At 45.2% G+C, this 15826-nt stretch overlaps 1 long non-coding RNA gene across 3 annotated transcripts; it reads right to left on the bottom strand.

Moving 5' to 3' along the window:
• Positions 1-862: 862 nt before the first annotated feature.
• On the bottom strand, positions 863-11172 carry LOC140686544 (uncharacterized). Of its 3 annotated transcripts, XR_012060368.1 has the most exons (6): positions 11088-11172; positions 5122-5299; positions 4069-4312; positions 2024-2122; positions 1271-1328; positions 863-1016 (listed from the first exon to the last, which is right to left on the bottom strand). It is a non-coding gene; the product is annotated as an uncharacterized lncRNA (long non-coding RNA). The 3 variants fall into 3 exon arrangements; XR_012060369.1 differs by having other exon boundaries at positions 863-1328; positions 4069-4300; XR_012060367.1 differs by having other exon boundaries at positions 863-1328.
• Between the last annotated feature and the right edge of the window lie 4654 nt (positions 11173-15826).

Genomic DNA, 15826 nt, shown 5'->3' on the forward strand with positions numbered 1-15826 from the left:
ATGTTATTTATCTCTTTTTCTTTTTCTTTTTTTAAATTGAGGTATAGTCAGTTACAATGTTGTGTCAATTTCTGGTGCACAGCATCATGTTTCAGTCATACATACACACAAATATATTCATTTTCATATTCTTTTCCATTATAGGTTACCACAAGATATTGAATACAGTTGTCTGTGCTACACAGTAGACCTTGTTGTTTATCTCTTTTATATATGATAGTTAGTACCTGCAAATCTCAAACTCCCAATTTAACCCTTCCCATCCCCTTTCCCCTGGTAACCATAAGTTTGTTTGTTTGTTTGCTTGTTTTACTTTTTCTTGAAGTAGAGAAATATTTATCCAGGCCCATGCATGACAGCAAAGATAAATTGAGAATTATATTTCAAGGAAAATAGGAGTGCCCAATTTTCTTTTCAGATTTGAGGCATATTATTGAATATATATGTGTATTGAAAGATGACTTAAGACACTGGTTACTGCCTGGGCTCTAGGGTCAGTTGAATGAGTGACCTTCTTTGTCTCCCAGATGTGGAAATAGTACCTAAATTTCCAGGGACGAAAACTAAAATAAGTCTAGAAAATGCATGGGATGTCTGAGCAGAAATGCACCTTGACCTGGGGGAGACTGAGTCATTGTTCAGCAGTGCTATGTAGGGAGTGTTGTGGCATCTCTGTTTCTGCCTTTCTTCAGGAACACCTGCTCTCAGCGCAGACTTTAATCAGGAAATAATTCTTCACATCAAAAGCAGCAGAATAAAGCCCTCTCCCACCCTCCCACATGCTCATGGCACCGGGCACCAAAAGAGATCGTGGACATTCACAGTCCATTTGCACTGGTATAACAAAGTACTGCAGACTGGGTGGGTGGAAGAGCTTATAAACAACAGAAATTTATCTCTCACTCTGCTGGAGTCTAGAAGCCTGAGATGGGGGCATCAGCGTGGTCGGGCTCTGGTGAGCACCCTCTTCAGGTTGCAGATGACCTGCTGATTGTATCTTCACATGGATCCAAGAGCTGGTGGAAGCATCAAGTTCCTCATGACTCCTATTAGGACGCTAATCCCATTCACGAGGGCTCCACCCTCCTGACATCAGCTGGCTCTAATTATGTCCCAAAGGCCCCCGTCTCCTGATACCATCACATTGCAGGGTAGGGTTTTAACGTATGAATTTGGGGCGGACTCAAACCTTCAGTCTGTAACACTGAGCCCTGCACAGGGTAGAGAGCAGGGCTGCCACATCTTGTAAACAGACAGAAGACAAATCTACCTGTAATGATGTGTCTAACTGCAGCTCAAACTTTTAGAACACAGCTACAGGTTCCCACCTGTGAAGGAAACAAAAGATAACGATAAGGATCCGACGTGAAATTTAAGGATGTGCATAAGTAGCCCTGAGTGCTGGGCAGACAGACATAAGACAGTCAGGAGAACCTTAAAGAGGAAAAGTCCAGACCATAGCAGAGCAGAGATGATCCCCTTGGCTGAGACCCCTTGTCTACCTACTCCTAAGCGCTGGCCACAGTTCTTTAGCAGAAGGAATCAGAAATGGTGCAAGATTGTTCATGATGGGGTCCCCAGGGGAGCAAAAATTATACTCATCTTTTCTGTTGCTTGGGGGGGCAATGGGGGCAGGGCAGCAGAAATGGCCGGCTATTTTTTCTGTTCAGGGAAGAGTCTCTCTACCAGCCTTCTAGGGGCAGAGGAAGATGGGAGAGGTCCACTGCTCTGGATCTTTGCCCCTTACAGAGCTGTCTTCAGAGGGAGAGGCAGGAAAGTTTCACAGGGGTAGAGGAGCCTACTGGGGTGCCCTGGCTCGTACTCTTTTGAAGTTGAACACTTTGAGCATTTCTCTTAGACTGCGACAGGCCTACTGACAGCCGCTTTCAGGACACAGCTTCAAAGAGGAAGCCACGTCAAGGGGAGGGAATACCAGGGCTGGGTGAGCCCTGTTTCTAGCGGAGAGGAGGCAAAGGTTGGGGAGGGAGGGCCATCACCGGCCCAGCATACAGCTAAGATACACCTTGCGGACTGTGTGAAGCACACGAAGGTTAATGAAAAGAGCTGTAAGCTTGGAGGAATCCAGAACTGGGGTGCTGCTGGTGGATAGGTTCTTGTGTTGCTGCAGAAAGAATTCAGAGATGAGACATGGAGGTTAAGAAAGTAAAGTGAGGATTTATTAAGGGTTGGACAGGACACTCTCAAGGGGAGAGCGGGCAGACTCAGGGGAGCAGCTGCCCTAAGTTTCTTTGGCAAGTTGGTTATATAGGGTGTAAAAGAGAATGAACAGAATATCCATTGGGGAGAAGGGGGTTTGGGGCCATATTCCCTGATTTCCATCCCAGCTCCACCTTCCAGAAGGGAGGAGGGATTTTTGTCCTTATTTAGTCTGGATCAGAAGTGTCATGGCGTTGGTGCATGATGGATACTTCTGATCTGCAAGGCTAATTTTATTAAAAGTGAGGGCATAATGAGCAAAAGGTTACATTCAGACACTGGAGAGTCCTACCTTTTCCTGTCTTTCTTTGTCGGCCTCCCGGCCACTTGTCACCCCAAAATGTGTGACCGCTTATCTGCCCAGAGGTTCCTGATTTTCTTTCTCTGCCCAGGGACTTCTGTTTACAGGATGTGGGGTTTCCTGCATTTGGCACGTGCCCCTCCTTTCTGCCCAGTTCCTGCCTTCTGGCCTGTGTCCCCCTTTCCCTGCTCATGCTTAGCCATCTGCCTGCTCTAACAGGGGCACTGCTGGTCCAGGCATCATCTGGTCAGTAACGGTCTCACTGAAATAGTGGATCGGTGCCCCCCAGCACGTGTGGGGCCGGACTTAGCCGCACACCCCCAGTCAGGGCAGTGGTGGTAGGAGACCAGTGTGGCGCTTTCCAGCTCTCTCTCCCTTCTGGGCTTAAGGAAGCCCTTGACGTGCTTAGTCAATTCAAGGAGTGGTGAGTCTGTTCTTGGCAGAGACGCTGGGCTTCTTGATATCAGGGTGGGTTTGAGTCCACTGGAGCTGGCGAGCTGGCCCTCGGGGCTGCATGGTCGGGGAGAAATGTGCAGACTAAACTCGTCTAGTTTTCACCCCATCACACAGGGTCGATCTCTCTTTACAAAGCCCCTGGCTGCTTTCACGTGACTTCGAGTCAAAGACAAAGCGGCACCTGGATAAGGCGGACCCTCCTGGCCAGTTGCAGACAAGACTCCAGCACTCGGTGTGGATGAATCAGGTAATTGGCTCCTTCTCACTGGTTTCTGCCTTAATGAGGTCTATTGCGGTCTGGCTGGACAGCATGGTCATTTATGCATGTGTAGGAGGTGGGGGTGAGAGGCACTGAAGGTGAGTGACAATGGGAAAGAGACCCGTTTCTTTTCCATGCGGAGGTGGCCGCTTGGCACATTGCTGATGCCCACCCAAGGCAAGGCCTGAGCAAGGCTGATGGGGCCGGGAGAGTGGGCCAGCCTCTTGGATGGTAGGAGCCCCGAGGTGGACCACGAGGCCCAGATGGCGCCCCAGCAGCAGGGGCCGCCTCCTTCCCACCCACCGCTTCACACTGCGGGAGCGCTGGGCGTGGGAGACACGCCCGCCCGTTCAGATGCACCTCGGGAGGTTTCAGCACGTCCCGAGGTCTGACAGTCAGGTTAGCACATACCAGCACAGCTTGAAATGACAGATAATAAGCATTAATCTCCCTAATAAATTCATTAGTCAGCCATAAGGTCTTGAAAGAGGTTTGTACACTCAGATCATAAATTAAGCCCTGGTTAGGCACTACCCTTCTCTGCCTTTGCTCAACAAACCTCCCAGGAGATCTAATGGAACCACAAGTTTCTTCAGCCTTCCATTAAATCATGCTTTCCTTTGCCTAATTAATCTGACACAAAACGTCACCAAAGATTTTATGGTATAGTTTAAAAAAAGAAAAGTGGTAATGTCGAATCTAACTTCTATGTGTTCTATGGGCCTAGTTGTTGAAAAGACTGTTGATGTATGCAGTCATTCCGGATCCTGCGCTCCTGGGAACCGATACCCCCTACCAGGGCATCTTGCAGGGAGATTGGAAGAGCTCCACTCACCTGGTGCTTCCTTCAGGGTGGGCTCCCCTCACGCCCAGGGCAGTGGCTGCTTGGTCCAGAAAACCAGCCCTCAACTGTCTTTCTCTCTGGCTGTTCTAACCCACGATTCCTGGGTGTGGAGCGCCTTCTCCCTTAGACGGTCTTTTTCAGTTTAATTATGCAGACGGTGTTTTGTATTCCCGGCTCACAGAGCACCACGGACTAACAAAGCATAGAGAGGTGCCAGGAGATCCTGTCAAAACAGCTGTCAGATTCCTCTCTCAATAAGACAGGAAGGGAAGGGGGCAGCCAGCCATTCAAGGACTGACACAGCAATTAGCACCAAGATGGTGGGAGATTCAACTCCAGTAGACCTTGTGGCCCAAGATGGCGGGAGAGTTGACTCCCAGTAGACCTTGAGCTACATTATACGTTCATTATACGTTCATTATAATATATTAACATGGGAAATGACACACCCGCAGGTGCCATGACAGTTCCCAGGCTGACCACCATCAAAAGGTGAGTGGTGGCCCAATGCCAGGGAACTCCAGCCCCTTCCCCAAAGTGGCTGGAATACTCCACCCGCTTATTAGCATCTGAGGTTACCACGCTCATAAAAACCAACAACCCCCACACTTCAGGGCTGCCCTCCCTTCTGAGTGAGATGATCCTCACTCTGTCTATGGGGTGTGCATCTCTCTGAATAAATCTACCTTTACTCAACCGTGGCTCGCTCTTGAATTCTCCCCTGCACGAAGCCAAGGACCCACACTTGGCGGGTCCATCCCAGGGACTCAGCAGAGACCTGGGACACGCCATCCTCTAGCCTCACATTTTCCTGTATCATCTTAACTCTCAGTCTTATCTTTCCCTCCCCGCTGCCTTGTGCTGCCGGCTTAACTGAGGAAATCCTATTTTGGCTCCCACACTTTCTTGCCTTTGACTCTACATCACTGCAGACAGGTTCAGAATTCCCACCTGTAAAGTTCTCCATGATCTCAATCGTTAACCTGTATCCCCTCAATCTCTGCTATTTACTAAAACCTTTCCAGGTGGTCCCATGAGCTTTACCGTTCTCTCTTCTTCTCTCATTACTCAGCAATTGAAAGTACAGGATCTCTGCATAACATAAGTTGGCTTTGAAATATTTTGAAGTTTAAATCTTCTGGGAAGTTGGTATCCGCCACCAGTTGGCAAAGGCAGCCATGGTGACATGCTGAGTGTCTGTGACAGGCATGAGTCTAGGTTCCTGGGGATACAGAGGTGAACAAAACAGAAAGCTTCCTTATGTGAATGAAAAGCATTGCAGCCGTATCAGTAAACAGAGGATGCTGTGGCCATCAGGTCATCAGCTGCCACCACCGCCCCCCAACAGTGAGCAGAGGGAACTCAGAATGCAGACAAGGAGGCAGCCTGGCCTCTGCTGCCACCCTCAAGGGTGCCCCCTGAGGGAATTCAGGACAGGAAAGAACAGGACAGTGGCCCTAGACAGCTAGGTGTAGATCAGAGTAATGATTTCAGTGAGCCCAGACCTTTGCACCTCCCCATACATAGAAAAGCGCTGAATTCCTTAACTCGAGATGTCTGGTTTTCTTTAATTAACAGTCATCTTTTGATGTTCTGACTACCTGGTCTTTGTTGTGAAACCTCTTATATATCCTGGCTTCTACCTTGCCTCTTTGGAACAGCTTTTCAGAGAGATCTGAGATGCTGTGTCCCGGGCTTGAGCCCTCAGAAAGTCCATGGAATAAAGCATATCTCTCAGCTTTTAAGTTGTGCATTTTATTTCCGTTGACACCTCCTCTAGCTGACATCCTGGTTGTACAACCTGTTGGCTGGTTTAACTGTTGACTGTTGCCAAATCTTGGGAATTTTTATTGAAGTTCCCTGAGAGTAACACAGCAAGACTTCGTATTAACAAACACACATTTTAAAAAAATTAGGGTAGAGAGGTTTTTTTCCCGCTGTGTTTTGAGGGATCCATGAAGAGGATGCACGTACTGGTTTCCTGTTGAGAATGGAATTGTCAGCGAAGAAAGATGAGCAAGTGTTTTCAGATCATTCATGGTACCCTGCTGGCGGGTCTGCCCTCCCAGTGAATTTTTAACACAACTGAAATTCCCCTTCACCTGGAAAACGATCTTATTTGACGCTGATAAATACATTTATCTATGCACTTCTTATTGTTTTTAAAAAATTCCATATGCATTTATTTTCCCCAATTATGCATGCAAAATGTAAGTTTTTAAGGGCAGAAGACAGACAAGAATATGGGAGTGTTTTCAGTTCTTTCAGTCCGCTACTTGTGTGAACTCGGAGGTGATAGTCACGTTTTTAAGACCACATATAGCCAGGCCCTGAGCAACCAGAGCACGTGTGGCCTTCCCAGCATGTGTCGGCTGAATATAAGTTCCTGAGGAATCCCAGGAAACAGTCTCTCTCAACTAAAGGGGAACAGATTAGGTGGAATATTCACATATTAGTATTTTGCAGACAAATATAGCCCTGAAGTATTTTTTGTTTTGTTTTGCTTTTGCTTTTGGCCAGCTCGATGGTTTTTAAAAAAATTAATCGATTAATTAATTAATCGATTAATCAAAATTTTATTGAAGTATAATCAGTTTACAATGTGTCAATTTCTGGGGTATAGCATTATGTTTCAGTCATACACATGCATACATATATTTCTTTCCATATTCTTTTTTATTATAGGTTACTACAAGATATTGAATATAATTCCCTGTGCTGCACAGTAGAAACTTGTTTATTTTATATACAGTAGTTAGTATCTGCAAATCTTAAACTCCCAATTTATCCCTCCCCACCCGCTTTACCCCCTGGTAACCATAAGTTTGTTTTCTATGTCTATCAGTCTGTGTTTTGTAGATAAGTTCATTAGTGTCTTCTCTTTCTCTCTTTTTTTTTTTATATATATCTTGTCTTTTTCTTTTTTAGAGTCCACATATACATGATATCATATGGTATTTTCCTTTCTCTTTCTGGCTTACTTCACTTAGAATGACAATATCCAGGTCCATCCATGTTGCAGCAAATGGCATGGCATTGTTTTATTCTTTTTTATGGCTGAGTAGTATTCCATTGTATAAATATACCACAGCTTCTTTATCCAGTCATCTGTTGATGGACACTTAGGTTGTTTCCATGTCTTGGCTATTGTAAGTAGTGCTGCTATGAACAATGGGGTGTGTGTACCTTTTTGAATTAGAATTCCTTCCAGATACATGCGCAGGAGTGGGATTGCTGGATCATATAGTAAGCAAATTTTTAGTTTTTTTGAGGAATACTCCATAATGGCTGCCCCAAACTGCATTCCCACCAGCAATGTAGGTGGGTTCCCTTTTCTCCACAGCCTCTCCAGCATTTATCATTTGTCAGTCCAGCATTTTTGAAAATTAGAAAAAGCATGCATTTTCCAGTTTGCCCCAGGCCCCACCACTCCCTATTGTGTTTCCACAATTGCTTTCCATTCATTTTCGCCACCAGCCGTCATACCTGCCTGGCCCATAATGGCATTTGAGTTTGCAGTCACTGAACTGGAAACTTTCCTTGGTCTCTTTTTCAGCTCTGACTTTTCGAGTTCTTGTCCTCACTGCCCTCTCAGTGCTGTGCCTTTTCTCCAGGATTCAGTAAGGGTCGTAGGCAGCATAAGTTGAATATATTACTTTTAAATGCCCCTTAAGCTTTATTCTCTATTGTCCTCACGACCTGAGTACTGGGTTCTGTTGAATTTTATCAGTGGCAGTCAGTGAGAATTTTTTTAATGGATCTGAAGTTCCGAATGTAGACAAAAGGAGAATATACTCAAAGTGTACTCCCTGGACCACCAACAATGGTGTAAAAAAATGCAGAGTCCTGTCCTAGCTCTGCCCCAAATCCCAAAGACCCATTCTAGAGTTTGCCTGCAGCTCTGATTGATGGTTCCTTGTGTTAATCTCTCCACTGTTCTGCCTGAGGCTTTCCTGGCTTCAAAGGAACATCCCAATGCCAGAGAATTCATGCCCAGCAAGACAGCCTCTCCACCTATAAAGCAGAGGGGTCGGAAGTAATACCCCAGCCTTACCCATCTCCAATAAGGCAATTCCAAGGCGTGTTCCTTTAAGGTTCCTCGCAAGGTCCTCAGCAGAACTGAGCCCCGGTTGCCCTTGGCAATGACCTCACTCGGGAAGGCATACTTTCCTGCCTCTCTTTCTCACTCCCCTGTTCGTGCTTCTGGGATCAACACTCCAATCAATTACTTAACGTCTACATCTTTATTTTAGGGTCTACTTTTGGGACAGCTCAGACTAGGAGCCTCACCCCAGAAAAGCATCAGCAGAGTGAGGGTGGGTAAGAGATTTTGGAGTTCCACCTCCCGGGCTCACATCCAGGCTCCACCACTAAGGCGTTAAGTAGTTATTAAGCATTCTGAACATCAGTTTCCGCAACTGTAAAAGGGAATAATAACAGTAGCTTCCTCATATATTTGCTGTGAGGATTAAATGCGTTCATACATGTAGAATGCTTATAATAGTGCCTGGCACACAGTAAATGCATAATAAATACTTACTATTATTATTATCTAATAAATCAAAGTTTCTTGGGTGGGGCTTAGGAATGTGCTTTTTAAATAAGCTCACCGAGTGATTCTCATGCACGCTGAAATTTGAAAGCCACTGAACTAGAGACACGCCCCTTGGCATTTCTGTTCCCAGAGAAAACATTTGAGAAAACTCAGCCTACCTCATGTAAAAAGCAGCCAAATGACCTCTGTTGCACGGGAAGAAGCCTTGAGATAAAATTAAAAGCTGTGCCACTGCTCAGAGCTCTGGGAAAAAACAAGGGCAGGGGAGTCCACCTGTGGGGCTCACCCTTGGGGCTGAATCCATCCCTTGGTGTTAGTCACATTCCCACATTAGGCAAAATCAGTCCTAAAAGACATCAGTTTTCTAAAAAATCAGTGGTACCCGAAGTGTGTTCAGACCAGTAGCACCAGCATCACCTGGGAGTTTATTAGAAATGCGATTCTCGAGTTTTGAAATTTGTAGATACTGACAGGTATCTATAGAATAGATAAACAAGATTATACTGTGTAGCACAGGGAAATGTATACAAGATCTTGTGGTAGCTCATGGTGAAAAAGTATGTGACAATGAATATATGTATATTCATGTAAACTGAAAAATTGTGCTCTACACTGGAAATTGACACAACATTGTAAACTGACTATAACTCAATAAAATAAAATTTAAAAAAAGATGCAATTCTCAGATCCTGCCCCAGACCGCCTGAATGAAGTTTAACTCTGGGGGTGGGCTGGCTATCTGTGCTTTGACAAGCCCCCCGTGTGATTCTGATGCAGGATAATATGGGAGCACCACTGTCCCATGTTAAGGAAATTTTCTAAAACCCCTGCCCTTTCGTTGCCAATGAGCTACACAAGTCAGGATTTTTCCAGACGTGTTTCTTTCGATCAGATACCAGCAAATGTGGTTTTTGAAAAATGAAATCTCAACTCTGCTTAGTAATGATCGTGACTAATGCGGCTCAGAGGTAAAGCATCCAAAGGTAACGCACTTGGACTTGCAGGAACACTCCAGAGTTTTGCAATAGTAGAGATATTAGAAAAATAGAGTTGTTTATTCATCTTAAGTCCTAACAATTACTTGCATCCAGCTGAACAAGGCATCGTATGCAAGTGACTTTCTGGTATTTAGGCCCTTCTGACCCCAAAAGGGCACAGAACAAAAAAAATGGAAGAAATGGACAACTTAGGAAATTTTTTATTAACCGTCAAGAGAAAAATTAGCTTAAATTATGCAGCAGAAAAAGAGTAAAATAAATGTTTGCTTTATTTAAATGAATTCTCCTTCTGGTATGCCCACTGGGACATAACAATTATAGTCAGGTTCATTTCACCAATTTTTTTTTCCGTCTTTGAGTTTTTGGAACACTTTCTGATTTATGACTAAAAGAATTTGGGGGTAAAAGCTGATTTTTTTTTCAGGTTATTTCTGGGACATTTTAGATCTCTACTACCATTACTAAACATTTATTAAATACAAAAATGTTTTGTGTGTGTCTTAACTTTCCTGACATCATCCCTGTGAGACATTATTATTGCCATTTTACAGATGAAGAAACTGAGGCACTGAGAAGTTAAATGACTTGTCTGAGGTCACAAGTAACAAGGGGAGTTCAAACCCAGGTCTGATTCTTCACCTGTTGCTGCTAGATATTAAACCACAGGATAGCAATTAGGAACGGACCATTTTTTGAATAGCAGACAAAATTATTACCACTAAATCCGTCCCACACTCAAGGGATGAGGAATTAAGTTCCACTTTCTGGAGTGGAGAGTCTACATTTATTAACTGGAATTCTTCTGCATAAAAGATCTAGTCCCTGTCTTCCATGTATTTATTTATGTATTTACTTGTTCAATCATTTACTTATTCAATCATTTACCTGCATCAATATGTACTCAGGGATGTTTTGTTTATTCCTTGGGTTATAATGCCGTATTATCATATTTATTTTCTTGCTCAAATTGTCCAGCTTTGGCCATTGGGAGCTGTTGCAAGTTGGCACCTACGTCCTTTTGAAATGGTCAATACTTTTTTTCTTGGAGAACTTCTGAATTTCTGGAATTATAAAGTGCTCCAAGCTCATTTTCCCTATCCCAGCCTTTTCTCTGAGCAGCTTTGATTCTCTTTATTGGAGACGGGCCTTTAGAATCCAAGGGCTAAGACACTGGGGGTGCTCCCCGCTGCTGGGCATCAGCCAACAGCCAGGAGACACATGTGTATCGAATAGCCCAGGTGTGCACACATCGCTGTATCTATTTTTGTATCTAGCCATCTGCATGTATATATTAATATGGGTATAAAAATAAACACAATTTCATACTGATACTTCCTACTCTGATCTAACACCATAGAGGACCTTCTAGCTTTTCCCTCTTGCATATTTGTAACTCCTTTCTCTGACCTGTATTTACTTATTTGCTCGACCCAAAGCCCTGTAAGAAACAGACTTACCAACTATAATGAGGGGTTTATGTAGTGTTCTTTCTGTCTTCAGTCTTACAGTCCCCAAAGTCCCATCTCCGAAAGTGACTTAGGCCAATCCCCACACCCCCACTTCTGTGAGGTCACATCATGTGTTTGTGATAAAGCTAAATGTATTTGTCATAGGCAGCATTCCATTCTGGAACGGGGTAGATTTTTACAGTCCATTTCCACAAGGCTTTATTGAATAACAAGACAGCTAGAAACTACACAATACTTTAAAATTCACAGTATATTTTAGTGTCAGTATATATGTAAGGTGATTATTCAAATGATTATGTGTTCTCTGGAGAAAAGCATCCATGAAAAGAAAACAAAATGGAACAAAATGTCGCCAGGAAGCCAATAGCTTGGAATTAACCACAGTCAAAATTTTGGGCTGTTTTCTTCTAGACTCTTCTAGATGGTGAACAAAAATGACATTCTACAATTCTCGATCTTTCAAATGTGCTTTTTTTTACCTTTACTATATCATTAAGGTAGAGAGTATTTTGATATTTAAAAACACACATTAAAAAAAAATGGAGGAGGGTGGGAAGGGATAAACTGGGAATTTGAGATTTGCAGATACTGGCTGGTATATCTAAAATAGATAAACAAGCTTATACTGTAGAGCACAGGGAAATATATTCAGTAGTTTGTAATGGCATACAGTGAAAAAATATGAAAAATGAATGTATGTATATTCATGTATGACTGAAGCATTGCGCTGTACATCAGAAATTGACACAACATTGTAAACTGACTATACTTCAATTAAAAAAAAAAAAGCACTTTTTTTCCCCTTTCCCCAGAAATTTCAGATTAGTACTTAGAAATGTGCACAAACATTAACACAGCCCTATCAGTAAGCAACAGGCTTCTCCTGGCAAAGTGAGTTGATTAATATACTGTGTGCAGACATTAATTGTTGGTGTGAATTAAGAATTGAATCCTGGTTTTAAAGATGTTACCCACGCAGTGCAATCAAAAAAAGCATTTAACTGGATTTGTTCATGAATTCAGCGGCGTGCTGTTGAATAGCTAATTTATGATTGCATCGGTCTTTAAAATAATCGATTAATAAAATTGGGAGTACAGTGGGGCAGGGATTCATTCTCTCAGTCAACTGCGGACACCCGCTGGAGAACATTCTGCCTGCAGATGGAGTGAAGGCCTGGTTACCATGCTCAGCAGACAGGGAGCGCAGATCCACACCATTCTCTCCCACTGCCGAGGAGGCTGCCAACAGCGCAACTAAGTCAGCAGAGGGAGTGGAAAACTTCAATGCAGGCTTAGTCTTCTTTGGTGTTAATTAGTGTTGTCTTTGGTTTAAATCGTGTTTTATAATTTATTGACTCGAAAAAGCAATTGCTTATCGGCTTTGTGAAGGTAACTGCACTTCCTGCGAGCAGCTCTTGGCACTTGTGGAGGAAAAACCTGGGACCCTGAGCCCTTGCTGCTTTCAGAAACCTAGTTTTTCCACTGCGGTTTGGGCTCATGAAAGTTCAGGGTAGAAGTACCCATCCAGGGAAGCACTGTCAAGCTCAGATTCAGAGAAATCTAGAAAATCCACAACTAGATGGGAGGGGAGTAAAAAGCCTGAAGTCAAGTATTCATTCATTGATTCAGTCAGTCAGTTATTCAGTCAACAAACCAACCCACCACTGACTGAGCACTGGCAATCGTAAGAGGTAAAGATCAGGGGCATCGCGGTACTGCTGCCCCGCTTCCGGCTGGGAAGGGGATCAGGAGGAGGCAGAGGACCAAAGGAGGAGGGAGGAGAGGGGGCAGAAGATGGGGAGAGGAAGGGGAGAGGAGGGGAGGGAGACCCGTTGCTGGGAGTCCAGCACCAGCAGGCTCGGCCAGGACCTGGGAGAGGCGGCCAGTGCTGACCAAATGACCGCCATCCCTCCAGGAGCCGGCCGCAAGCCCTGGCATGTGCCCCTGCCAGCCCCTGAGGTTCAGACACCATTGCTGAGGGTCATCTATGTGTATAACTGAATCCCGTTGTTGAACATCTGAAACTAACATTGTAAATCAATTACACTTCAATAAAAAATTGAAAAAAAAAAGAAGGGGTTACCTGCCTGGATGTGTTGGGGGAAATGTCGCTGCTAAAGATGAAGCTGTTCGGCAGCTGCAAAACCAGCGCCCCCAACGCCCCCCAGGAGCTGATCAGAATGCTTGTGTCCACCGAACACAAGATGGAGGAGAGCAGGAGAGCAGTCGCTGGCGCTGGTGGCGGTGGACGACCGCGAGCCTGCCTGCCTGCCGGGCCTGGCCTGCAGACCTGGGGGGTGGGGGTCCTGCGCCACCTTCAGCCTGGAGGGTCCTCAGCCTCGCTCAGCAGAAGACTGGGGGCCACTCCCAGGAGAGCCAGTCCCCTGATGTCAGTCTGTGGCACCCTGTGCTCTAGCCTCTGCCCTGCCAGCCCTGACGAGCCCTGTTTCTTCTCTAACCTTGTGCTGAGGAGGAGGAGGAGGAGAGGGAGGAGGAGGAGGAGGAGGAAGAGGACCTAAGCTGGAAGGGCATGTTTGCCTTCCCTTCCCTTGCAGCCTGGATACCAAAGGCTGCAGCTACAAGTATGAGATGGTACCACCCACCAGCCCTCCAGCTACATGACTGGGTGGCCAAGCTGTCACCTCGCCCGCTGCAGGAGGCCCGCTGGAGGAGGAGGTTGCACCCACCCAGTCTGACGCCACCGCCTGAACCCACCCCGTACATCGCAACCTTCCTGTGCTGTGAAGCCCTTGGCCTGGAGTGCTGGTTCTCAAACTGAGCTCTGTGGGACCCCTGGTGGGGTTCCAGGAGGTACCCAGGGCATGGAGGACCCTGGAAGGAAACTCAGGCTTGCAGAAAGCATCCTGGGGACTCTGAGCACCCATTCCCCTTTTTTCCCAGCCCACGCCTCACTCCCAGTCTGTCAGTTACAATTTCTGTCCTCCCCTGTGAGATATTTTTGTCATCGGAATAAAAATTGGAGACTCCTGAATCCATGTTCCCAACAACAACATGAACAGATTTGGCCTGGGGTTGACGAGAAGGTGGGAAAGTGAGCACCCTCACATACCACTGATGGAAAAGTAAATTAATCTATCTTTTCATATATTAATATGGGAGGTGGAACTTTGACAGTATCGGTCAGTACTCCAAGTGTGCATACCCTATTACTCAACAAGCCCGATTCTAGGAGTGTATCCTATGAAATACAGGTGAACCTTATTATTCGTGAATTCTATATTTGCCAATTTGCCTGTTCACTACAATGTATCAGTAACCCCCAAATCAACATGCATGGCACTTCCGGGGTCATCCGTGGACGTGGGCAGAGCAGGGAAAACTGAGTCAAGAATTGACTGTATTCCCACAGATGTGAAAGAAATCCATGTGTATTCAAGTTCTTTCAACAAATGTGTGTTGAAAATAGCAACACAGGCATTTGGACTCCCACCTATGAACCAAACGGAAAAGGAATTTGCCCTCTCAGGGCTGACATTCTTAGCAGAACAAGAATCATTACAGAATTGTTTGAAAAAACAGAAAAAGTAGAAACACCTCCATGTCCAGTAAGAGGAGACTGACAGTCTATAGGCCAGCAATCATCCTCCTTGGGACATCTTAAAGGAAATGAGGAGTGTGTCCAAAAAACAGATGGACACAAGACAGCACTGAGCAGCTTTACTGACAATAAAAGTCTAGTCAAATTATGGCACATATTTACAAGGGAACACTGCAGGCATGGAAAATGATGTGGTTGTAAATTTACTGATATAGAGCAAATCCAGGACTAGTTTCTGACTGAAAGAAAAATTAGTTTCCAAACTGCATGTATTTGAGGCCCCAAATCTGTGAAAATGTATAGCTATCTTCACACACACAAACACACACACACACAGAGACACATGTTTGCAAAGAGCTATTTGGAAGATGTTTACAAGGGCTTTCTTTGGTAGTGGGATATCAGAAAATGTGTACTTGTTTATTCCACCTTTCTGTACTTTCTCCATTTTTTTTCATGCTGTATTTGAAGACGCAGTAGCGTTCCCACTTACAGTCGCAAATCTGCGTGATCCTGTGCTTTACCAGTCCAGCTTTCCCAGGGCTTCCTCTGGCCCAGGCAATTCCCAGATTCCCTAGGGGATCATATATTTGTCCTTCAGGGAGCCCTTACTTGGCTGGTCTTTTGGTTCATAGGAGAGAGCAGGATTCTCCTGCCCTCCTCCCATCAAGTCCAGGAATCGTCCACATAGGTCACTTCTCACCCCTTTCCACCCAGTCACCAGAAGGTGATGCTCCCATCAAGCTGTGTCCACGGGCTGACCTCATCTCTTTAAGAGCCATCACTTTAGGTAGGAAAAGGAGGCATTTGTACCTCCCCTTCCCCTGCTCCCGACCTCCTAACCCCACCCCCACCAAAGGAGCAGCTCTGCCCCTCGTTTTCCTTAACGTTGAAAACTAGAGATCTTGTTCCTCGGTCCCTCCTCTGCCCCTGCAGCCAGCAGCCCCAAGCCTCAGAGCAGGGCTGTGCTGTCTCTCCCAGCTTCTCAGCATCAGGCCAGGGAGGACCACTTCTGATCCGTAATGACTGAGAATTGGGGGATGGAATTGGCCCCAGAGCAGTTAGTGTTTCTTTTCAGCTGTCTTATTAAAGACGCATTTGTGTGTGTGTGTGTGTGTGTGTGTGTGTGTGTTTAGTGCTATTCAATTCAACTGCTTTTCCGATCACA

The sequence above is a fragment of the Vicugna pacos genome, chromosome 17 (assembly GCF_048564905.1).
Source record: "Vicugna pacos chromosome 17, VicPac4, whole genome shotgun sequence".
In the NCBI taxonomy this organism is placed as follows: Eukaryota; Metazoa; Chordata; class Mammalia; order Artiodactyla; family Camelidae; genus Vicugna; species Vicugna pacos.